Source organism: Betta splendens, chromosome 15 (genome assembly GCF_900634795.4).
Source record: "Betta splendens chromosome 15, fBetSpl5.4, whole genome shotgun sequence".
Classification (NCBI taxonomy): domain Eukaryota; kingdom Metazoa; phylum Chordata; class Actinopteri; order Anabantiformes; family Osphronemidae; genus Betta; species Betta splendens.
The window spans coordinates 9,356,144-9,383,253 of NC_040895.2; the positions used below are offsets into that span (position 1 = coordinate 9,356,144).

The 27,110-nt window shown below is 44.5% G+C and overlaps 1 protein-coding gene across 31 annotated transcripts in view; it reads right to left on the bottom strand.

Moving 5' to 3' along the window:
- Positions 1-27,110, bottom strand: part of LOC114870515 (neurexin-1a-like) — a 180,176-nt gene that overhangs the window by 36,465 nt on the left and 116,601 nt on the right. The gene's annotated exons all lie outside the window — the stretch shown is intronic.

The following is a 27,110-nucleotide window of genomic DNA, read 5'->3' on the forward strand; positions in this document are numbered from 1 at the left end:
CGTTGAAAGTGCTTGAATATAAAGTCAAAAATTTTACAAGCGACTGAAATTTGCTAATCCAAAAGGGAAGTTTGGTTCAAGGACTGCAGCGCACATTAATTGAACTTTTTAGTACCATTGCTCTTGGAAGAAAAAAGAAACCAGGAAAAAAAAAAAAAAGGTTGAGTGGAGGGACCAACCCAATTAAAATCCTGCTTTTAATAGCCTCCTTCAATTGACTTTTAATGTTCCCTATGGTCTCGTTAATAAATTTACAGCATTTAGTCACAAACTGCCAACTTGACTTTCCATAGCATAAAACAGCCAACTTCACAGGGCTGAGGAACCAGACAAAAACAGGCAAAACAACAACATTCTAAATCTTGAAGGTAGCTGAAACTCTTATTTTGACATCATGTTCCATAAATTGAAGCGATTAGCGTTATTGCTTGTGTCTGCTTCAAACGCCAATGCTATTCTAATTCCAATAATATTCCAATACATCCCAGCGCGTCCTAATATTCTAACTGGCGCTTCCTCGCTTGGCTCAGCCCTGAGAGGGGCCTAATCCTGGAGCTCTAATAGGGTGGGGGGCTTATGCCGGCGAGTGATTGATAGCTGCTTGCATAAACCCGGCCATTTACACCGCGTACAGTTTTAGAGGCTGCTCACTTGATAAGTTGTGCTCCCCGCTGGGGCTGCCCCCCCTGGGAACATACTGTACGCTCAGCCTCGACTGACACTTTGCACGCTGCCTTGATTAATTGCTCATCAAGCTGCAATAGAGTTTAATTAACTGATGAAGTTGATCCACCATTCTCCCTAAAACCTGCTCTTTTTTTTATGTTCTCTCATCCTTGCAGCTGCAGGGTGGAGCCGCTGCAGCAGCGCTCTGGGTGTCACTTTCTCGTTAAAACTCCCCCATCTGCACTCATTACAGAGCCACAGAGGTTCTTGTTTTACTGGCTATAAAGCTGAAACAGCCTCTGCAGACCTGAAATTATGGGTGGAACTGAGGAGCAGTTCTTTTTCTTGCAATGACATCAACAAAAGCACGTCTAAACGAATATGTGTTAAATGCTTCAAGTCATTGAGTAGAATTCTCTCAGCGGCTTAGGTTGAGGATAAAGCTCAATGTTCCCAAGAACCAGCTTCTAAATAAATGTGAAAACGTGACGTGTTGTTCATAATCTGCCAGAGGGTCAAAACGAGCTCAATCCACCCGTAATGATCCACGCGTTGCTGGAGCGAGCCGATTCCCTCGTCCCGCAGACGCACGGTGTGGGAAGCGCTATCTGAGACGGCGCGGGGCCTCCCATCCAGCCTCGGAATGAAATGAACACCCCGGCCTGCGCTGTCCTAATGTTTCGCCTGTTTATGACTCATTCGTGTCGACAACCATTGTGCACCCGTCACATTTCATATCTCAGCGGTCCGACGCCACGGGACTGCCACACATCTCCCTCCAGTGCACATGACAGTGAGGGGTCGGCTGGCAGGTGGGACAGCACCTTCGTCATCCCTTCGGCGTCTGTGGCCTGTTTCTCTATGGGAGCGTGTTTAGCAGATAATATTCCTTGGCTGTAAAAGCTAAACGTCTTAATGTAGCTGGGGCAAAGCAGGCTGCACTGCTCACCTTATCTTTTAATTACCTCCGACAGTCTTCTTGCTTCTGCCCTTTTTTTAGCAAAGCTTGGTTAATGAAATTACAGACGTAATGGAATAATTAGGAGACAGAAAATGGATTTCTCCTCCGTACTGGTGCCTGTACACCGCGCTGCGTTACGTTGCAAATCATCTATACCTGCACGATTATACGCGCGCGGGCTCCGTGTGCACAGACATGGGCACGTGTAAATGAACTGCCTCACACATTTAGAGTGCAGTCAATTTATGACGAACCTGGGGGCATTATGAACGCACAAATATGGTGCTGCGGAAAATGAAATTTCAGCCTGATAGAAGCACCACATGATACATTAACTCCCTAATATTCAAAACGATTTAATGATGTTATGGAGTGTGACAAACTTACAGAATATTGTCTCTGTGGGTCTGAAGCCAGCGAAGCCTGTGTATTCAATTTCATTCCAGACACAGTAGTGCAAACTTCATTAACTATATTTTTATACAGTACATACAGAATGAAGTACTGTATGAACATGTAGTAGAGCCTTACAGTACTGTACACATACTGTGTGTTTATAGCAGGTTTAATAACAGTGATAAATCAATGTCTTGCGATGCAGTGAGTCTATACAAGGTTTGGTGTCAATGTCTTACTCAGCATATCATGAAGCGATCGCCCTCTTAGACCACACAAGCTTGTTTGCAGAATTCTATACCTTCGAAAATGGTGGTCGCATCTTTGCGCTACCTAAGAGCGTCTTCGTTTAAATATCCAAGAATTCGAAGCTGCCTATTACTCCACTTTGAAAATATGTCCAAAAACATGAAACACATTGGTTCAACAAAGGTTTCCTTTCCCACTAATTTCACCAACGCCTTGGAGCTCTTCCACGCGCTGAGGTACTGTATAAGTGGGTTTGCTGAGAGCTCAGCGTATTTCGAAATCAAGTCCACCAGCTAAAGTGCCTAATTATCTGTGAAGTTGGCTCGAAATTGTTTCTATTGCTAGGAGACTCTATCAAGTGGTTTTCTGTGGCAGAGCTTCATCAAATACCTCAAGTTAATAAATCATCAAGCCAGCCGGAGCAGTCAGAAGGCGCGAGGGAGAGGATGACGCAGGAACCAGAGACATGAAGACGTGTACAGTAGGCATCATCTTCCTGTGATGCATTAAGAATACACTGATTTTACACAATAAAAGTGCACTGTCTTCGTTACAAACGTCTGCCTAATGGGAGTTAGATGGCTCTTTTCAAAAAGGCACTGCGTGTCTTCTCTGAAATGACACTCGCTGTGTGCCTCTGTCTCCTGCTCCGTCTTTGGCCCGTCGGTGACACATTCCATCAGTGTAGGTCAAATGACATCTAAAACTTCGTTCTCTCGCTCAGAGAAATCAATTGGCGTTTCGGGTGATTCTTCTGTCTTTCCACTGGTGACGGCCGGGGCGCAGTGGGGGTGAGGCGACCTTCGTCTCCGTCCTCCCCCGGCCAGGACTCCCCGAGTCCCCCCTGAAGCGCACTCACAGCCCGGCTCCATGCCTCTGTGCACTTTGCGGAGCATGACTTTCTGGATAAATAGGATCAAATAAAATCCAGCGTGCATTTGGGGGAGAATGGGAACAGTGCAATCACCTTAGTAGCACTACAGTGGAAACAAACAGTGGTCAGCTCAGTAAGAGCTGGGGGCATATGCCTGAAGGCAGGAAGCACATGCTGCAGGACAGAGAAGATCAGAAGCAAACAGAAATATTGACTCTAATAAATGTGCCAACCTGCTGGTGTTCAGCAGAATCACCATCACGTGTTACTCTATATAAGTTGTATTCAGCATTACACAAGCTGTTATTGTTTAGTCTATTTTCACTGAGCCACATTTCTTGTAATAATGAGATCCTCCCTCATAAATATGCAATCCCTTCTTGTTCTACTGAGATACGTTCCACTATGATTTCTCACCATACGAACCCTTCGTGTAATTATGTGACAGGTTGCTTTGCTAATCTTGTAAAAGGTGTCACACACATTTCCCCTCGGTAACACAGAAATGCAAATTCACCGCAGTTCAGCTAAATTACATCACATTCCCATTACATGGCTGCAGTGTGTTTTCAATTGCGCAATTATTTTAGTGAGTGATAAAGAAATAAATTAATAACCCGGCGCATGGATCATCCCGGATGTCACAATAGATTTATGCAATATATGTGCATGAAGATCATATAATGTTCAGCAAATGACTATTGTTTTATTTACTGAGCCATTTAAACATTTAAATATATTCGTGGCATAAAGGAGAAAAATGGAGCCACTGAATCTGTGGCTGTAGCTGATAAAGTTTACATTAGACTGGGGGTTAACTACACTATGCTCCATTAGTCCATTAGTGTTTACAGCTGCCGCAGACAGAACACACTCTTTGCTTGGTGTGGATCTGCAGGTGATGTGACGGCCGTCAAATGCAGAAAAAATGTACAACTATGGGTTTAAAGCTTTATGGATTCCAAGCTAATCAAACGCCTCCATGTGCTGTTTGTCTACGACTGTACAACAACAGCTTTCTTCCTTTCTTTGCACTTTACTTTGATCAGACCTTTTGTAGCTGCAGGGCTTTCACTATAAAGCAATTTCAGGCCCATTACATACGCTGCTTTATATGCAAGCCTAATGCTTAATACAATTTAAACTATTTAAAATAGTACAGAGGAAATTGTCTAAATCACAGCTTCAACAATGCATACAGTAGTAGTGAGCAGGAAGCACAGTGTGGCTCACACTGTGTTTAGTGTGAAAAGCTTCATACTGTAGGAAGAAACACTTAAAATAATAAAATGCATCACATCACAGCTTTCAGTTATCACAGATGAAATGTTTTACTCAGACACAGAGTCTAATAAAAAACACCTCACTCTAATATAAATAGTTTGTAAATCACAGTTCTGCTGAATAAAAACACCATAAAGTGCTAAAAGCACTGTGACCCGTGAAGCCACACTGCTGCTTCCATACTGTGCTGTGGCTCCATCCTCCGCTATAGGCTCTTCAAAATAACACGACTGGCCTGCTGAATTTAGAGCAGCGTGTGTCGCCCAACACCAGCATTACCCGATACATTAACTCTGTAACGAGACACTCCTGCCTTTACCTCTACACTGTAAAATGATGCTACAGCCTCCTGCTCTGGGAAGAATACATTTGTAACAGGGCTGACAACTTATGGACTGAATTTAAAAGTAGAGAATATAAAAAATAATTTATAGAAACAGGAGCCTTTACATTGTGTTTATAGATTCCTCTATTATTCAAACACTAATCATGTTTTCCATTTATATTTTATAAGGAATTAAATCTGCTTTTCTACACTGTCGTTCAATATTGGTTTGCTGGACTTGAAAAGGGTCTGTTTGCTTTGCTGCACAAATATGCACAATAATTTGCTCTTCATCGGGCAAGCTGTCTGTAAACCATAATCCACTACAAGCCAGATGATTAAACTGGAGGTTAGAGGTTTCTGAGCTTGTTGCCATAGTGATAAGATGAAGAAAGAGTCTGAGTTAGAGCAATTGTCAAACAGCCACGCAGTCACAAAACAACACGCAGTTAATCTGTCCCAGCAAACTGATGTCGGCTGAGGATGAAGAATAACTGCTAATAGCTTCGTACCCAATATGGAATTTCCAAAGTCAAACTTAAAGGGCAGCAGCATCAGATTAGCGTTTGCTTAAATCGTCTGCCTCGGCGTCGTTAAACTGAGCCAACCCACTGTGACAGTAAAACGGCCCTGTTAACTTATAATGCCAATGGCCGTTAGCTTTTGTTTCAGGGAGTATTTTTACTTTAAGAGAACGCCACAGTACTTGTTTCTAATACTTCGAGCAACTACGTATCTGAGAAACTGCCAAGCTTTAAAATTGCCACCATCAATCAAGAGGTTTTAAGGGATGCAACACGCAATTTCATGGATGACTTTTTTTCAGCATTAGTCCCCATCAGCCCCATGCAATATCAGGCCATTTCTTTCCTCTCACCCACCCACGTTTCTCTTTGATTCCAGCTCCACAGACAAAAAAAAAAGTCTCTCAGCGCCCTCTCACTTATTCATGTCCGCTGACTTCTGGGTCTTTTAATGTTAACATAGCTCTGGCTGATTTTCCTGTTCCCACACTGAAGCAAGTTCTCAGAAGAGGAATACATTCAAATTCTGGGAACAAGGGGTGTTAAGCTATGACAAGGACCGTGCTTTATTTAAATCTCAGAAGAATGAACCTCGTCCTAGATTTCACAGATAACGGGAAACCATGGTTACACTCACAATATTAAAAAAAAAAAAAGTAATTCCCCTCTTTATTGTAGCGAGCCCCATTTTCCACCACGCCAGGAAGATGGAGGGCTTTAGAGGATGTTGGGCAGTCGACAGCAAAATGCTTTATTTGTGACAGAGAATCGAGCTTCTCCGCCTTCCTGTAGCTGATTATCCCTCGCAGCACGCGGCTGAAGGTGACATTGTCAATAGATGTCAAACAAATTCCTAGCAAAAGAAGAAACATGTAGTGTATCTTTAATGGAAAAATAACAGCAACCGAGGGAGAAACCCATGGATTGTAATACAACAAAAATCATTAGGCAGCAGATGCCAAATGCACAGGGTAGCGTCGTCCCACTTCACACTGGGAAAAAAAAACACTTTCTTTTCCCATAATCTGGGAAAAAAAACCCATTAAAATCACCATGATGGATAACTGTGAAAATTTGTGATTTGTGCAGCAAATGGGACGCTTACTGAATTGCTGTTTGTGCCTTGTTCGCCTCAGACAGTCCTGTCTGCTCCCAGCCATATCTTTTCAAAACACAAGGGAGCCCGGTGCTTACACAGAACACCCTGAAGAGATGGAGGATCATTCTCTTTATCCCTGGGTCCAGCAGCTATTTCTGAGCGGAGCTGAGTATCTGTGCGCTGATGGATGCCTTGATATATAGTATAGACGATCGTTAGCCCCGCTGTAACCCGGAGGATTAGGGAACGCATTGGGAGGTGTGTTATTTTGTTGTCTTTCTGTAATGGCGTCCATTTTTTTTAGCGGGGCTGCAGCGTATACTGCCGCCTGATTAGTAAAGACAGCAAGGGCCTCACTGCTAAGTGCCTGCAAAGCTGCTCCACCGTAAGTTAATCACCTGCTGCAGTTGGGCCAATCACCACCAGATTTTAGCTCAATACTTTTTAAGAAGCAGTTATAGCCACTAATTTATCTGCTGGGCTAGACTGTAATCACGCGGCTGCAACACAGAATCCTAACTGTGCGGTAAAGCTACTGTAGGGAATGAAACGCAACACAGCGCCTCGAGACTGAAAGCAGGCTGGGGTTGGGACGCTTCCTGCTCGCCTTTCACAAGCCGAACGAGCGGCCATCAGCGCATGGCAGCTTCCCCTGCGAACACGGCGAGGACTTAAAATTCACCGCTCTCATGTGTCCCATGGCAGGCTGACATTACGCTGCTGAGGAAAATGCCTGTTAGGGCCACAGAGCAGGGTGACAAGTCGAGCCACGAGCTGTCATTACAGCCGACCCAGCCATTCCTGAGCCCACATGTATTGTCATCAAATGGCAGCAGCCGCGCTTTCCCTCCCCCCCGAATTAACACGGCGCCGTCGCAATCATCAGCTTTGATTTCAATTGATCTCAATCATCTGAATCAACGATGAGGACACCACAACTGTATGTTAATTCAAGAATCAAACGCGGCCTCATCCGGCCCACTCAACTCAAAGATTTCGTCCAATTATACTCACTTGTCATTTACTGCGGTACGAACACCTGCTCTGGGATAAATGGTGTGGGGCGACAGTCTGCCAATGGACACGCTGACAGTGCTGACAGCCCCTCTGGATGGCGATGACAAGAACACACCGGGTGACACATACTTGGATGTTTGTCATCTCTGAGGAGCTGACCAGCCACTTTCATCCAGGTTCACTGGGACTTGACGCAGGCCTCCCACTATACATCCAGGTGCTACAGAATGTAGCGCGTGTAAGTTTAGTCGGGGCCAAGATGAACTATGATGCGGCTCCTCCTCGCTCCCCTGAGATGCTGCTGCTCATTTCACCTGCTGGTCACCTGACATCTACCAACAGAACAGCCGTCTAAAAGCAGGTATTCATGTATTAATTGTTCTCATATGTGATAAACAATTACTGTATGTTGACTATAATAGGGCAGTTTGACTAGGGTGGGCTCCTGGGTGGCATCAACAGGAACCTGATGAGACAAAAGTATCATCTGGGAGCAGTTGTTTGTTTTAGAGCTTCTTTAGCACCTTCTAATGAGACAAAGTCACCTCGCCTGTGGCTTTGTTGGGCTAAATATATATTTTTTTCATGCTGTAATTGATTTGCTGAAATTGTGACCCAGATTCCCAGCTCCGTCTTAGCGGGCCAGCACGCTTGGGCGAGCGCTGCTCATTTTGTTTGCTTTTTGTTCCCTCTCCTCACAGTTAGACTCCAGCGGCTAGCCCTCTTCCCAGGTCAGAGATAAGGAACATACTGCATCGGCAGAAACACTCTGCACCACCCAGACATGTAGCTAATGACTAGCAGCCAGGCCTCTTTCACCTTCAGAATAACAGACAGCGAGGTTGATAGTAATGAGGGTCTACGTACTGTATGCTGAGCTTTACTCTAAATATAAACACTTGCTAAATGAAACGTTTTAAGCTCAGGAGTTCCCTCGGAGCATGCAAAATCATTGCTTCTTGTTTCGAGTCAGAGTCATGAGAGGAAAACCTTGATCCATACAATTTTCATCTCCATTTCATCATGAATATGTAAACTGCAGCTATTTCTCTGGTACAACATGATCCGTAGGGGCCACGGCAATGTGATGAAGACTTGTGTCAGGCCAAGTGAGCTGGAACTGATGGTGCACATAATTAATGGTCTGAAATAGACTGAAAATTAGTGCTGGGCTTGGATGTTAATTGACTATGATACTTGGGCTGGTGCCTCTCTGCCCGAGGCTCTTACTCTTCTCCCCATGCTTTGCTTTATCACTTTGTTTCGATTTTTACTGTGTCCTATTTTTTCCACTCCTCGCTTTGCTTTCTCCTGCTTTTGACTCCTACTCAATTTCCCTCTCCCATTTTCAATCTCATTTTCCGTGTCTCTTATCCTTTCCCTGTCAGTCCCCTTTACCTTGAAGGTATCAGGGACTTCAAAAACAGAGAGGGAAAGACATGTGATGCACACTTCGGATGCCGAAACAACCACCTACACCAACTTTGCAAGTGGTGGTTGTCTCTTATGGGACAGAGACGCCTCTGTAATGAAGACAGACTTTTAACATTAATAGGTGTAACATGCACATACTCATGTAGTGGGAAATTTGCTTCTCTTACATCCTCTTGATGTCACCCTTCTGCTCTCTCTTCCATAATTTATAATTCCTGTGACCTGTGCAACTTTGGAGCAAGAGTGTGGGAATGGCTGTGGTCTTTGATAACTATGCACACAAACAAGTTCTAATTATTAATATTAATACATTTTCTTCCACGTCCAGTCTCTCCATTCAGACACTGTATGAAACCTTACAGTCACAATAATTATTTTTTGACGCAAGACAGAAAAACAACATTTATTTTCTGTGCCCTTTAAAAAAAGAATAATGCATTTCTAAATTATTTTCTGTCCTATTATATCTGCACTACAAAGTTCTGCACTGTGGACATTTAGAAAACCTTTTGTGCCATTTATTATTACACTTTCATTAAACTGGGGGAATTGCGCTCCACAAATAATGGCCAAAATTGAATCAGCAACAGTTGAGAGACGCTTGCCGTGAATTTCTAGCGTGGTTCAAGGTCAGAAACGCTGGATCTTTTATTTAACATATTGCAAGTCAACAGAATATTTTATGAGACCATTATACTGTAATATTACAAGCATCCCAGGACCCTCTGACTGCATGCCTATTACCAACCTGAAAGCGTGTTAATTCCATAGTTTATGTGGCAGGAGCAGGATTCATTGGATAACATTTTGCTAGTTTTTATTAGGTTTATAATAGGGGGCATTTCTTTTTGTGTTTGTACGATACACACAGTCCTGCACAATGATAGGCGAGCAATTTCAGCCGCCATAGAAAAAACCGACAAACAAAAACAGAAAATACAGCCTTAGCCCGGTTTAGTTTTTATAATAGAAAGTCAGACACTGCCAAAGCTTCTCGACCATCATTAATCTCCAGTCCCAGCGCCTGGCTCACAGGTAGTGGCTGCTGATGGAAAGGAGGAGAAGCGGACGATAGAGCTGAAAAGAGAGGCTGGAGCGAACGGGGGGAGTGTATTAGAGAGTAAAAGAGTAAAAGGATCAAAGGCACGCTAGGAAGATGAAAACTCGATCGCAGAGGAGGGAGAAGGTAAAGAATAGAGTCGGTGGGCTTAAATGGGAGCTAAAGAGGAAAGAAATTCAAGGTATAGAGAAGGAGCTGGTCCAAAGCGAACCGGCCACAGATCGTGCAATGGCTGGACAGATTACGCCGCCTTTAGACATAGATAGCGATCGCAATCATCCCCACACCTCCCCCAGCACAAACCACACAGACATCTGGTCCCCGGCTACACGTGTTGTTTTAGTGATGAACATCACACTGTCACGGAGGCCTCACCTGTCACAGGCGTTCCCTCCTACAGGAAGCGGGCCTTTTTGCGTAGGCACCAGTGGTTGAGCCAGAATAGGCTGTCGTTGATGTGCGGCGCTGAAGGACGGCCAGAGGTTGGAGGCCGGAGGTCAGAGGTCAGAGGCAAAGTAACAGGCTCCTCTGAAAGGAGCCGAGGCAAAAAATTAACAGCCACCGCGGCCAAGCCAGGAACAGGAAACTACTCGGACTTACTGAGAAATATATCTGTCTGACGAGAAATAAGACACTGAACAATGATGTATGTGCAAGACATACATAAACACTTGGAAAGAGTTTTACAGACAATTCTTTGTTTGGAACCAGCCACTGATTTGATGTGACTGTGCACAAGAAGTCACTTCTTCACCTAAGTGTCCCGTAATCTTCAAGTTTAGCGGAGACTTTCATTATGACAAGAGCTGCTTGTAGAGTATTGTTTAATACACACTGGGACCCCCTGCAGTGACGGCTCCTGGATGCAGTTCAAAGACAGCCCCACTGTGTATGTCCTTTTAATCAGTCCTGTGTTGAGACTCATCCAGTCAACCTCAGGTAAGATAATAGTTGAATGATGACTTTACACAGCAGAAAACTCCTCTCAGTGAAGCTACTTTTTTTGTTTTTTGAACCTCTGTGTTTTTTTTTATTACTTTACCGTGGCTTTGCTCTTTCCTGTCTGTCTACGTCCAGCTCACGGTTTCCATATCTCTGTCTTACTGAGGCTCAAACAGAATGTGGGCCCATTTCCCTGTGCAGTGCAGTGTTGAGTAGGGCTGCAGATTAAAAAGCCTTCCCCCGGGTGCGCTCACCAGGCTGCTCAGCAGCGCTCGCCAGGGAGATTCACTACATACATTCTGTTTTATGGCCCTTTCCTTATTCATCATAACACAGCTTCAATTTTATTAACTTCTCCAGCCAAGCATACGTCTCTGCCCGCGCCATCAGTCTTTTTCTCTCCTTTTCCATCCCTACAGCACCCCACTTTGCCAGTTGATGCTGGTGAGCACGTATACATGCGCATACTGCTGTTGTAAACATGTATACATATTTAACACTAGGCTGGGCTGCGTAAACTGATTTTGTTTTTTATCAAGGCAGGTCTATGGGGTAGATGTTGTTCCCCAGCTGTGCCTTGCCTCAGCCTCAGCACTGTCTCAGTCCCAGCTGGCCTCCGGCACAAAATATGCAGAGCACGGGAAACAGCTACAGGGACACTAAACTTTATTTCATGCAAACTGGAAAGAATCAGCACACTGTGAATGTAGAGGTACCCCTTTATAGGTCTAAACTAGACCGTAGATGTGCTGTTTTATAGTATTAGGTGCCCATGTGTGCGCAGTGTATTGTCCTTAGCCTTTCCCTAGGTTACGTCTATCCCAGACTTTCACAGCCTTGTCCTTCCACACTGCAAGAAAGAGACACACGCCCTTGAACCCAACAGGGAGGTAGTGTGGCAGGACCCCTGTGAACTGCTGTGATGACTTTAGTAGAGCTTACTAACTGTGACCGAACCATCGGCTAAGAGAAAAGCAGAAGTGGAAAAGATCCAACCACAGTCTCACGAGGAAGGTGGCGGCACAAGAGTCATCTCGGCGTGAAAAGCTTTGATGGAAAAGCTTTACCTATATTGTATCATGAAAAGACAGAACTTCAGGGAAATTGCAGTGGAAAAAAAAAACCCAGAGAGGGTTTTCCTTTGATGTCTGGAGAAGAAAACAGACACACCAGCTGCGTAATGTTTACTGCATTGAATGAGTGCACTGGCGATGTTTATACTGTTTTTAGCTATGGCTGAATTATTCGGCATTGCGACCCTATAATAGGACAATTGGAAACCCTCGGTATGTGACAGAAGAGGTGATATGGGGAAAAGGGAGATGTGTTGTTAAATGCGTGATGCATCTGCCACGCTTGGGATTGGTGTAGTGCCATGGATGGCACAGTGTGACTGTCAAATGAGCGAATGAGGTCTAGGCAGTGTTCAGCTGTACCAAAAGATACCAAGAGACCAAAGATATAGAACAGCAAAAAAAAAAATATATATATATATATTCATCAGGAGCATGTTAGTGCGTTATCTGGCGTGTTCAGCCTGACTAACAAATGTGTACAATCTGGCACTGGCCCGTACACAAAACATGCCCAACGCTGTTAGTGAATTATTCATGCTGGGAGGTTTATGGTTTTGCATGAAAATGGTTTTATGCATTATTGCATGTTTGTGCGTATTCGTTTGGCCAAATTGCGATGCAGCCTTATCGCGAATAAATTATAAACGCAGGCGGGCGTAATGATGATATACAGGCAATTAAAAAACAAGCCCAACTCTATTAGTGTGCGGGAAAGTGTCAATAATACAAATAAGAATATTTACTATATGTTCATGTGTATTGGAAGCATTACTTAACATGGTCAAGCACAGATATAATGGCCCAAAAAAAAAAGCTCCATTAAAACAAACATTTCGCCTCCTATCAAGTATCGGGGGAAAGACATTAAGGAGTACCTGAGGAGAGCAAAGTATACAAAGGATTAAGCTCTGCTTCTCATTACAGATTCATGAGTTGCCCACAGCTGTCTTATTCCCAAAAAGAATTCTACACAAAGGCACATTCATCATCAAGGAGCTGTCCAGATCATAATGAGAAAAGCTAAAGTAGAGGAGAAAGTGTCGTCTTCAGTTGTCCGATTCTCACCATATGCCGCGGCTCCTGTCGACTACTTGCTGCTTAACAGAGAGCCAATTTATTTCCCCAGAAGGATCGACCACTTGTGACATTTGGCAATGGAGCATCAGACATTTCATCCAGCTGTTGCGGACGCGGGGAAACACAAAGCGCACTGCGAGCTCACCAAGGGGGCGAGGGTTTGCCTCCGTGGGCTAAACACACTGGCTTTCAGCTGCTACACTCTCATTTGCGATAATTTGTGGTGGGCCCGATCCGGCCCCTCCCACCCACCTAGATACTGGTGCCAACACACTCAGACACCACACGCGCAGCCAAAACTGTTTGTGTTCCAATATCCTACTACATCAATTCTTCAAAAACTGTAAATACTTCCAGCGCTGCCTTCCTCTGTGATATTGCATTTGGTTGAATGACTCCCACAATATTTGCCATGCAGCTAGGAATTGTTTTTCAATGCTAGTCAAAGCAATGGGCTGTTTTGCCAGAAGCTATTAGGGAATGATGTGTTTTCACCGTGGAAATGTGGGCTTCAAGGATGCCGATTCAAATCGCAAAGTACATGTGAAAGATTTCCAATTCGCTGCATTGTACTGAGACAAGGCTCATCTTCTGAGTGGGAATGAGGCACAATTACCTTCATTTGGCGCATTGAAAATTGTTGAGTACTGTGTTTAAGCCGAGGCACTTACAGGGTTGGGAACGAGGCACATACGAGGCTTCTTTTGCACCCTGATGTTTGATAGTAGTAACAGATTCCTCATCGTACCTTTCATTCCGTCACTGATTTGACACTTTGACACTATACAACCTAAATATGTAATGTGACATCATCATGATGTAATGGCAGCACTGAACTGCATCCCTTTAAAGGCCTTGTTAAACGGAGGCCTTTGATTGGGAGCTAAGGTTAGAATTAGGGTTAACTGGGGGCTGATAAGGAATTATGCCCCACTTGTGAAAACCTGCACATGCTCAGATTTTCCTACCAGGACACTCTCTAATGTGATGTAATCGCTTTCTCACTTCATTTGCTGTACGTTGAGTCACCCTGGCTTCGGCTTGAAGGGGAGAAGTGATGGTAAGTGATTCCTAGCTGTCTGCCCCTTATTCAGCTCATAAACACAGATCTTATTTGTAGAGGCGGTAAAATGGTATAATTAAAAACAATAATTCACTACAGGTCGTTATCGCTATAGCTAATTAAGCTGAGCTGACAGAGCAAGGTGTGTGCGATGGGGTGGCAGTTAGAGGAGATATATTGCGTTGCAGCCATTACGCTGACAATCTGGAGGGCAGGTAGGAGTCAGTTATCTTATTTGTGCCTGACAGAGGGAGCTGCTTAAAAATTCATAAAAAAGATGAAGGACACACACGAACAACGACGGCAGGAAGTACAGAAAAACAGACTTTTCCCACCAGCCGTGACATCAAACGCTCACAACACAAGAACCACTGAAGTCACGTTTTACATTAAAACTGACAGTAAAAAAAAAAAAGACATCACCAAACGGCTTCCTCCGTTTGCTCTCACTTTTCCACTCCTTTACCCTTCGACGAGGCGCTAGAAGTGCAATTTTGTAAATCCACCCGGCGGATCAAAGTGGCACCATGTTCTAATGGCTGCCACCCCCCCCACCCACCAGCCTCTCCTGTGGAAAAGCACCATCAGCGGAGTGCATCTAAGAACAGACAAGGCGGCCGGATTAATCTGCTAATCGTCCTAAAGAGAGATGAGCGGCTGCAGCGGATGCAGAGATGGAGGAAGCGGCTGCTTTGTTGCAGCGCTGTGTCGTCTGCTCCGACAGTGAACCACAAGACGAGCACTGACGACGGCGTCGCTGCGCCTGTTAACAGCGTCAAGTCTTGCCCCCGTGTTCTGCCTCTCTCACTCTGACAAACTCCTCATTCTGCTTGACAGGTAATGTGACTATCAAACGGATCCCACGAATGTGCGGAATAACGCCGGGAAAACAAGATGAAAAGGAAGCTACTGCCAATTCTGTTTTCAACGCTGCGGCGGCGAACGTCGTCTCTGGGACGTTTGGAGAATCCAGACAAATTGAAAGAATGGGAGTGCATGCAGCGACTGACAATTTCACAATTCACTGCAAGACTGAGCCACCACCTGAGTGCAGCTCCTGCCGAACACAATGGATGAGTGTTAAACCCTTTGAATTTACCTGAGTGAAGCAAAACATGATACACATTTTACGTTTCCACAAAGGACGTGCCAACGAGCCACCGAGGGAACGTATTTTAATCCTGTCAGATTAACACGGCGGCTCTGACAGCGCGTGCAGCTGTTTTGGTGGTGGGGAAAAAAAAAAAAAGTTTCAAACTCAGTTCACAGCCGCTGCTGAATGCAGCGCGTCTGCAAGCACTTCCTGCCCATCTTGCACACTTGAGGGACTATCACTTATGCAAAGGCCTCAAGCAATAAATATGCAAATACATAGACATGCACACCTTCACTGAGTGCAGGCAGAGGGACAGCACTGTATGTGAGCAGCGCAATATAAAAAATAGATTTAGAAACAAGCTTGCGTATTACACAGATCGCTCCCCTGTTGCCGCTTTATTGCTGATATTAATATATATGATTATATTGGGCACATGGTAAGTAGGCATTATGCTTGGCTGTACAGCCCATACTCATGTCACCCTTGTTACACAATGGAAACGTGACACAATATTTTGACTTGCTTTCCTATTGCCTGCAGTCTGAATTGGGGTCTGTTTTCTGTATTTGTCTTGTAGAGCAAGGTTTTTTCCTAATGTTGTGTTTGTTTTAATGTGAGGACTGTAACTATGTGTACTGCATTTACAGTAAACTAAATTATTGAGTGGGTCACCACATGCACAAGGTCAGTTATTGGTTTTACTAGATTTCACCAGCTTTTCAGAACTACAGTAGATCACAGAAACTCATTATCCTGATCTGTGGTAGAGCGATTGATTTTACAGTAGCTCATTTACTGTAGCTCATCGTAAAATCTTCCCAACAACTTTCCAAAAGCAGCTACACCAATAATATCCTGTTTGTTGAGTCATCAAAAGGCACTTTGGTTGTTATCAATGTATCCTTGTGATGTTATGATGGTTAAGTCGGTGACTAATTCACAGTTTACAGTATTTGGTGCATCATCTCCTGCGAGCACAGCTTCACTGGGAAAACATTCACAGCATCACATAGCCGGGCATTTGATTCCCAGCATCAGGCTTTGGGTGTGACTTACTGTACAGCCTGTCCCATTCAGAGCAGCTGTGTGGAGGGTCCCTCTGCCTAACAAACAGAGACCCGCCATGAGTAACCGTCAGCTCCTCAGTTCGTCTATGACAGCGTCCGTCTTCATCGAGGGCTCTTAAATTGGCCTCGAAACCGATTGGAAATGGTTCTTTTATTATACGCCTCCCATAACTCGCTCTCTCATCAAAGCGGGGCCATCTTTTATCTGGAAGATGACGTTTCCATTAGGGTCTGCCAACCTCTTACGGCTGCGCTGTGAGTTGTGGTGCTGGGGGGGAGCGCATTGTTAACCAACACAACAACAACACTGGGCTCCCACTGGCTGAGATGCGCACAAGCCTCAGTCGTGGCGAGGCAGTTCATCAGATGACTGCTCACCCAGAACACACACACACACACACACACACACACACACACACACACACACACACACACACACACACACACACACACACACACACACACACACACACACACACGCGCGCTCCTCTTTTAGTGTCTCTCCCTCATTCACACACACAAACACAAGGATTCATAGATCTGACAAAGTCAGACAACACAGACACAGAAGAGAAAGACAGAACGTAGCCAAAGGGAGTTTGCCTGTCAACTCGTCCTCACCAGTTTCAGTGCTTCATCAAAGGTATGAGAGGCCCATAAGGTTCTGCTGCCAATCTGGCAACACATTCAGTCCCAATGCACAGAGCTGGGGTTCCTTCAAACAAGAACGCCTGATGCCTCCCCCCTCCGCGTCACAGTCTTCATTAACTTCATCACTAGATGCAGCACGTATTAGCAGTGGGGTTGTAATTTTGGGAACCAGACTAGTTTCAGTAGCAGCGTGCATGCAGAGCAAGGACTGTTTGCTCTCTATTACATTTTAAGACTGTGTTAGCCAGGCCCGGTGACATTGTTGGTGCTAATGAGGACACGGCTGCGACCGTGGTGTGTGGGTCGGCGGAGACATACGCTCCAGTCCCACTCGGGGAGTTTTAATTAGATCTACATTATCAGAATGTCTGCCCACATTGGCCCAATCAGCCCCTGTTTGTATGCATCATAAATCACGGCTTTAAGTGATCTGCATTCCACCTGTACTGCATGTAAAGTCTAATATCGCACATTAACTCTTAATGTTTTTATCCTGTTACTTTTCCTACCTACATTTCTTGCTGTAAATTCATCACCCTTTTCTCTTCTCATTCCTCCACCCTTCCTCCACCCTGATCTCATCAGGCCCAACTCCTTGACCTTTGCCGTAAATGTCAGCTTTCTTTATAAGGACTTTATAAGGTGATGAGTTTATCGAACTTGAATTCACACTCAAGGACACGCACACGAGGCCACACCTACACACCGCACATGCATGTGCACAACGTCGTGGGATCTGTCCTTCACGGCCAAATATAGCTCAAGCCATAACCCTGTGCATGCAGGCAGTCCTGCACATCACTTCACTGTCCTAGAACCAGTCTGGGTCTGTCTAAAACCTGAAAAGAACCCATTATCAGTGTAGAAAACGAACTGTAAAGTCTAGTAAAGTGAAGTCCTCCCGTATCGCTTGTGTGTACTCACAAGGGCCCAACAATGTGTCATAGGCGTTGGGCCAATGCGCTTCTGGTCGTACGTATGTTGAGTTCTGATCTGATCTCAGTCTGTTCCTGACTCAGCGCTCTTCTGGAGATCTGAACCAAATACTAATTTAAGGTGGTGAGAAACTGAAGCCTAATCTCTCCAGAGACCTGCATCTATTCCTGCCCAACACCTCACATACATACATACATACAGTACAGGATGCAGGGCACTAACTTATGCAGGCGCGCTGGTGTAAATCTGAATGTGGACCCTGCAGACACCACCAAAGGTCACAGAGGCGGCGAACACAAGTCTGTACCTGACATCATGTCAGCTCCTTTCCCCAACACACAGAAAACATAACATCAGGCTATGCGAGTAAGATGGAGGTGAACGTCTGCTCGTGTGTGTGTGTCTGTGTCCTACACATAATCCTGCCACCTCCCTCATTTCATCTTATCCCCCTCATTCCCCCCGTGCCACCATCAGGCTTCTCTTTTAATCAAATTTTTCGGCCCGTACAAAGCCCTTGCTCTTTATCTGTTCAGTTTTTCCTTTCACCTTCCTAAAACTTATCTCCTGCCTTTCCCTCCTTCATTGTCTTTGGGCTTTATCAGTCATCTTGTAGAGAGAAAGGTAATAAAAGGCCAAAACATTGTCCGTTGTAGCCTTGCTGCTCTTTGTCGTGTTGCTCGCTTACGCCCCCCTTTTTGCCACGTAGTTTTGTTTGTGGCAGCAGACCTTATCGGGGAGATGGCCGTGAGATATGGCCTCCGTGGCTCTTTGTGGTCAAACAATACAAGGGCTTGTGGGCGTCTTGCTCACTCCTGCTCCTCTCCTCCCACCTCCGCCCTTGCCTCTCCCCCAGGGCGAGTAGGGAGTCTCTAGTGGGACTAAGAAATAGCTAGATTCTGTCACATTGCACCTCCACTGCAACTACATGTTTATGTTTACCTGTGTGTTTGTGTGACTTATGGTCTGTCTTTTGTTTGTTGAGTTTTTATTGAATTTTACAATATTTACGTATGCTGCATTCTGTAACAAACAGTTTGCACTATTTAATAAAACTAAACATGTAAAATCGAATGCAATAGGAAGTTAGTTTTGCACAGACACTGAAACTTTTATTCTGTCATTTGTTTCACCACTGATGAAGTCACAACTGTCTGGCCCCTGCTATTTGCTTTGTCTCTGATCTACAGCACCTATTAAGATTTCATGAAGTGGTAATGATTATACAATTACTTCCAGCTTGGAAATACCATAATAATGGCTCTGACGACCAAAGTTTGTGAGTTTATGGATTAAAAAACAAACACATGCATAGAGAGACTGCCTGACTGACTGCCCATTGATTTGTGCCGCTATTGACCAAAGAAGAGCGGTGGGGGGCAGCGGCGCTCAATAGCTGTTACATTTTCATATAAATAACAGCAGCTCTCTGTCCTGTAATTGCTTCAGAAACGGCATGGAAAGAAAGAGAGAAAGTGAAAATACGAAGCTGGTTCTGTGAATCAGCCTGACAATGTTTAGTGGACTTTGTGCTTCTAACTATATTAAGGACTTACTGTATGTTTTATTGTGGCTTTTATTATTATACAATTACCTTTTTTTCAATAAGGTTTGCACTGTGGATGGTTCAACTCTATTGCTTATCAGACGTTATAATGCTTCGGTCTTGAAGGCAGATTGAAACTTTGACTACGAGTGTTAAACTCAGCCTGGATCCAGCAGAGACACAGAATTCCCACAACAATTTTCTCCATCTTTTATAGCGGCTCCTTGTCAGACGCAAGGCTATTTTGCAAAATGCACTGGTGTATTAAAGAGTTAAGAAGCAGCAGATACTTCAAGCATAACTGATTTATTAGGTCAAGTGAAGGGAGGAGACAAAGACAAGAAAATAAATTAGGCCTCACATGCACTTTTAATTACTGTTGTCAAGGTGTTTGCGTCGCCCTTCTGGGAAAAGCAAACCAACCCATCACTCATACCAACTACTTAGAAGACCCACAGAACAAGCCATAAAGTTTAATACCGCTTCCATGGTGGAACATTTACTGCAACATAAACAAAACCCAACCTTCTGCCTGAAACATCTTTCTTCTCTCCTGAGATGAAGGCGGGTGCATGGCTAATAAACCAAGCAGAATAAGGCCACGGAGCCAGGGGTGCTGCTTTCACCTCCCGTGTTTACCTGAGGGACGGAGGAGGACAAAGGAGCAGCATGTGTCTGTCCGTCCCTGTACGAGTCCACATGCACTGCTTCACCTTTGCACAAGCAGGGCTGCTGGCCTTCACTGAACAGCTCGCACTGTAGCAGAGAGGAGTGTTTTCACCCTCGCACACGGACAGCACACATATTTTTCCTTCCTTTGATGACTATGTGGAATAAGCTATCAATGACTAGAGGCTGCGTTCGAGTGCTTGGCTGCAATGCAACTCTCTATCTCTATACTGTAGCTGACAGAAAAGACAGTGGTCAAGCAGTCTGCCCTAGAAATGAAGGGGCCCCACACGTCCTGCAGCATTTAACTTCAGCATCATCTGCTTTTACTGAGTGTGTAAGTATAGTTCAAGTCACTGTGTCAGACCTGAGCAGTTATGGCTAGTTATAGAGGATATATGCAGGGTCACACATCCATTATTCATAAACAGGGGACAAGAGGAGGATAAGTGTTTCTGCTGACAATGTGGTTACTCTCTCAGAAGCCCGAGACATCTTAAAAGCGGATACAGTTCCCCTCGACCTAAACCCGCGTCAAGATTGGTTTCAGTTGGGTTGATTTCCGTGCGCCTATCCGATATGTCTTTCCTCCCAATCTGTAGCTTCCTGCTCCTCATTTACTCTTAATGTTTCATGAGGTTGTGCGGTTTACTGGTGAAAGCAAACTGTAACAATATAGCATGACGTTCTTGTTCCCGGCACACGCCCTCGCTAAAGTTAACTGGACTGAACCACCGGCGGCGCGCACCGCTCCGCCCACCGCGCCATGCGTCAGGATGTAGCCGCAGTAGCGCATAATTAAAAACAGCATGCCTGCATGTGTATTATGTTTAAACAGGCTTGGATGGGAAACACAAGGGGCTGCAGATGAGAGCGGTGCAGCAGTGAAAAAGGTAATTAAGTTGACCAGAACAAGGCGAGGCCGTCTGTTTAATATTTCATGCAGCCCCAAACAAACAACAGGGCACCAACAACAATTATGAATAATTAGCTGTGAAGCACCCTGGAAAACACGTCTGTGTCTATGGTATATGTTTGTCATTTCAGACTTGGCCTGGTCCAAATTGACCTTGGTAAACAGTGACAGACAGGTGTCATACATGAGGAGGCTGTGCTAAGTGCTAGCACAGTGTCGTCCGGCTAATGCGTTTAATTCTCCCTGCCTTAATAAAGAAACCCATTTTTGGACCTTGTTACAGTAACTGAGATCCAGAGTCCTGGCAGATTAACTGAGAAACACAGAAACAGGCACAGATGGGGCTAAGTCGTACAATGTTCCCCTCTTCAAAATTTCTTGAAGCCAATCCATGCTGCCATTGGAACTGATTTGCTAATGTGACTATTTTTGCTGCCCACTCTGGTAGATAATTAAGCCGCAAACATAAAAGCAAGACAAAACACATTTTAAAATCCCTCCATTAGTTGTCAACTCTACCGTGGGTTCACAGGAGTCATATTAGAACACAAAGTATAGGGTAGCGCTGATGTTTGGGAGATGGTAAAAATGTGGGCCATATGTGTGAGTGGGCAGACGCTGTGCTTCACAGTCATGTGAAGACAGCCTATTTTTAACCCGCCCTGCGGCCGGGGGCAGCTGTGTCAAAAGTCAACAACTAGAGTGACTCTGCAGTGCGCTGCAGTCTGAGACTCGTCTGCATACAGTACATGTCACAATGTGACAGTCCCTGAGCAAACACGACCAAGATGAGAATGGCAGATTGATTAAACTGGGCTGAACGCTTTGCAGGGACATGTCAGGGAGCTGGGCTCAGACTGAATGCATCCTTTGAACTATAATAACAAATAGGATGTCGCTGTTCTTAACCTCGTAACCGGGAAGAAAAAAGCAAACACGCTTGACAGTGTTACATTGATGATGAAATCCAATTTAGCTCATGTTAGCCACGGCAATATTGCTTTGTATGAGGTAAGCCTATAACTTATTGATGTACAGCTTTGGGAATGACAAGCTGTACTCACTGTGATTTGTTACACTAATAAAAGTGGAGACACATTATTGTCCTGTCCCCTCAAATACACGCACACACATATCTCCCTGTCCTCTCTCGCTTGCTTGCACTCGTCCACACACACACACACACACACACACACACACACACACACACACACACACACACACACACACACACACACACACACACACACACACACACACACAGCAACACGAGGACACACTCATTCCTCTTCATGGACCACTTGGCTTCGCAGTGGCAAAGAGCTTGAACAAATTGAGAAATGATTGGAATTGAAAGATGAGTAATGGTGATTCTAGCGCTGTCCCTTCTCAATATGGAGATGATGAGATTTGATTCTTTGAGGTCAGGTGCATCATCTGAGCCGAGTGGCTGCCCCGTCTGCCACTAAAAGAGATAGGGGGCCATTCGCACTCGCATACATGCTTTTGCTGCAATCAGTCACAGCTGACATAAAATCAATGCTAAATTTACCGGTGCCATTACCATACTATTCCCACTGCTCATCAGCACTTAAACAATTACAGCTCAAATTGGGGATCTTAACCATACAAGAAGCATGGGAATATATGTTATAGTATTAGAGTGTTACCTAGTCTCATTGCTGTGTTCCGCCTGTTCATGTTTGTGTGACTGGAACAACACTGAGGGACTAAATGAGGTCAATGAAACCCCCCCATCCATTCCTTCCACTGCTGTCTCCTCATCATGGACAGCCATTAACGCAGCATTACGGCACCATTAGCCTAGCTTTGCCACACACTGCACCGCAAACTGCCAAACATACTGACTGGTGAATGGCAGTTCTGGTTTTACTGACACTCAGTGAAATGGGGAGGAAGCAGGAGAGGAGCAGAACGGCATCTGGTTGTAAATTTCAATGTGGCGGCGATGGCCAGAGTGGGGAGCTTTGGTGATATACACCGCCTACACAAATGTGGTTATGAGCCTCCTTTCTTTTTCAGAAGAACTGATTCCTTAACAAAGAGCAGAGAGCGGCGAGAACGATGGAAAATAGGAAACGCAACGTATCCAAACAACAAAAATACACTTCAACTTCCCATGCCAGCATTTTACTGATGATCCTCAAATGACACGCTCCGTCGCTCTAAGACCGCTTTGATGAAAGTGGAGAGGGTTCAGCAGCTCCTGTTGTTTTTAGATATTGTCCCAGGCAGCTGGGGAGAGTGCAGGAGTAAGAGTGACTCGTGTCAGCGGAAACCAAGCAAAGTCAAATCACTTGTGAGATGGATGTGTTTACTCTGAGCCTTTGTTCAGCCGAGCGTGACAGTTGAATGATGAATAATGTCGCAGGGAACAAATCTGTGTTTGGACACACTCCTTTAATATCGAAATAGTTTGGCCCGACTTTTTGTGTCTGGACTTACAGTACATGCGGTATTTAAAGTGAATAGCTGAATTTAAAGCTACCCTGGTCTGTTAGCGTTTCAGATACACAAGCTGGGTTTTGAGCCATTTCAGCAGAGGTGTGATATTGCAGTTTAAAATTAGCATTAAAATGTTTTCTTTAGTTCCCTCCCTCTTTAAGATACATACAGTATCACCTTAGCTCAAACAACACCATCCCAGTCCTATACTGGGATTGTCACCATAGCAACAGCTGATAAAGTAACGGAGAGAAACGGCTTTCCAAACTGTGAGGTGACAAATGTGCAAACGCAGCCGTAAAACCCAACAAATAAAAATCATTTCTAAATGTTTCACTGGAAATGGACTCGAGCACTTAACCTGCGCCCACACACAGGTTAGCATCAGCGCAGTTGTTTTGTTGCATTACCTTTCTATTTATATTAGACAGGAACACACTGTTTTAAAAGTATAACATAGAATCTGACAATTGCTTCAGGGGCTAATAACTGATTGACGTGCCTTGACGAGGCTGCAACGCAGCAAAGCTGTGTACCTGTGATCCCTGTGGGTATCGCATTCAGACGCGATGTGTGTGTGTGCGCGCAGAGCCGGTATAGGAGGTAATTACTGGGTGTGAGACCTTAACAAAAGTAGTGGATGAGAATAAGATCTCTTCCCCAGACAGGTGTTTTAATAGGAGTGTTGGGGATAGCGTGACAATGCTGCTCTCATGAGACCTGCAGCATCTCTCCAAGGTAACAATCTCACCTGCAGCATAAAGCGGTTTGTACAGTATTCACCTAATGAAGCACGCAGCTCTGCATAAACAGCACTCCAGAAGAAGGCCGACCTACACAAACACGGAAAATGTGCCATTACCTGGAAAGGGCCATTCAGAAAGTGAGGCCTCTAGAATCAGAAAGAATAAGGTGAAACTGCAATTAAAGGTGTGCTCTATTAGTAGAGGAACCTTCTTTCTGGTAGTCAGCTACGGAGCACCGAGGGGAGCACTGTTCCACCAAAGTCGTTATTTCACCATCCTCTCTGCTCTGTGGAATACATTAACTTCTGTCACTGTCCTAGTGCCTTTGCTGCTTGTTTTTATAAAGAGACACATACAATTAGAAGAAGCAAAAGAAGAAAGTGCCTGCAATGGTCCCCAACCCCCACAAAGAGATTGAGTGAGAGCACAAAACAAGCTCAGTGGGCCCCTGGAGGGTCCTGCCTGAGACTGAGAAGGGCCTCTGATAGTCACTGTCACTGCTGCTCATTGGCGACAAAAAGAGAAGACAACAACTGCAACCTTCCATTACACTGAGTAAATGGCTTCCTAAAAATGTACAGATGGATTTCCAATAACAGACATCCACTCCAGTTTGTGCACAAGAATGACTGACACTCTCTTTGCAGGGGATGAAGTACTTTAACAGGATAAAAATAAAATTGAACTCTACAAAGTAATCTGTGTTGTTCTATGTTTTCTCATCATACATTGCTCTAAAACTCAACTCATACTGTAGTTACAGCAGATAGAAACCACAGTATAATGCACAGAAGTACAGGGATACTTGCTCAAACACTTGCTAACTATGCCTCACCTTAGAATATGTTAGAAGTCTTGCTGAGAATCCTATTAATTGGAGAAATAGCAGGAACATTACTCTGAGTCTAGCCCCAGTTAATGTGCACTACACTAATGAGCCTGGGGAAAGTGATTGTCATACATTTGACGGTTTGCTGGCTTCACAGTCATTGTCTTTATCTGCAATAGAAAGAGAAGGCGGGCGAAGGATCGCAATTCCTTTGAGGTGCATTTAAATCATAGTCTCCACATATTACTCCGAAAATTCCCTCTTGAGAGTGTGAGCTGAGATGGCGTCCTTCAAGCCCCGCTGGGTTTCCTGTCATCATGAAATGGGAGCAGGAGATTAGGGGGTTGAGGGATGTAGAGGATGGAGAAGGAGGGGGGGTAAATACTGAAATCTGGTCTAATCCCATCTCATACAGCTGAAGATACACTCCTTCTAAGACATTTCCTCCAATAGAAGAGGTAGCTGAGACGAATAAGGGGAACACCACTGGGCCTCATCGTTTAAATACACAACTGTTAGTAAAGCACAGCTGCAGAAAGTTTTTTATACTCTCAGTAATGGAAATCAGCATTCGGGCAAATATATTAAATATAATTATTCGATCAAAAAAAGAAAAACTAGTCAAAGTGAGAGAAACTAACTTGTCCCCAATAAAATGTTTTAGGAAAGCCAGTTACAGTGTGTGTGAGAGTTGATATTGTCAAATTACAGTGCGAATAACTCAGGCTCTAATTCAACCTGATGGGGTTTTTACCGGTGCTGAATAGTTGAACATTGCTATTCTTGCATTAGTTTTCACTGTGTACTGTAGGTGTGTAAAAACATGTCTCTTGTAATTTTTGAGAATACAAAGGCCTGAAATATCTAAAGGGCTTCTATTGTATATATCCAAGTCTAAAAAGCCTCTTGTGATGATAAACTGTAACAATAAATGACACTTTGTGTCCAAATAATTTTAATTTGTTCCTGTTTTCTTATAAAATTCATGAACTGACAAACGCTTGCAGATTAATGTGCAGAAGTAATGAGTAGGAATGAGCATTTAGAGTGACTGCTGGTGTGAGGGGAGAGGGGGTTCTCACAACCCGCTGCCCCGCTGTAAGAACGCACCTTGTCAACATTTTCTCCCTGGAAATTGCCAGTGGAAGGTTACACATTTCATCAACAAGGTTGCTCATGCATCCGCTGTAAGCTGCATGATCTGGCCACCTGGTTAGACCATGCAAGACTAATTTCTCCATCTAGGCTCTAATATCTTACAGTCTATATCCTACATATCTTGCACATGGTGAACATAACACCCAGCACATACTATAGGCTGAGATGGTTCTCCACATGACCTGTTCTCCTTCACATTTTTCATAATAAAGAAAATAAATGATGTAATATGTAGTCCACATGTCAACGTTCAAATGCTACAGCTGGAGTGCAGGAGAGGAAATCACCTCCTGCCACAAGGGCCTGAATTTAAATGAATTGCAAAAGGGTTTGAATTGTTCAGAAACAAGGTAACAAGTGTGCGTGATATACAAGCAAGTGAGCAAATTTGTATGTATATTAATTCAGCGCAGCGCTGGGATGAGCTACCTAGCAAAGCCCTGTTGTGCCATTTAATTTAAAAAGGAGCCCTGTCTATGCAAATTGCGGGGAAAGACATTTTTCATCACTCATCCCATGAAACAAGCACGTAGAGGAGCGTTTACCGTCTCATCCCTGCTCAGGTGTTTTCTGCAGGTGGAATCGGGCCCAGAGCGCTGCACAACACGAGGTGATGCATTTGCACATCTGAGTGAGCACACCTGTCCTTTTGCACTTTTTATTTCCTAGTTCCTTCTTATGTTCTTTTCAGCATCTTGTGTGTACAGGCATTTAGCAATCTGGCATAAAACTAGGGGCTAAAAATCATATGGCCCTGAGGCTTGATGAGAAAGCTGCTCCATGCAGAGCAAATACAGCAATATCTCATGTAACCAAAATCATACTGTAGCTGCTGTACGTCCTCAGGACACACCTAATATGTTGCTGCATGCTTACCGTCTGTGTGAATCTTGGTGAGTGGGCAGCTGAGGTTGAGTGTGTGTGTGTGTGTGTGTGTGTGTGTGTGTGTGTGTGTGTGTGTGTGTGTGTGTGTGTGTGTG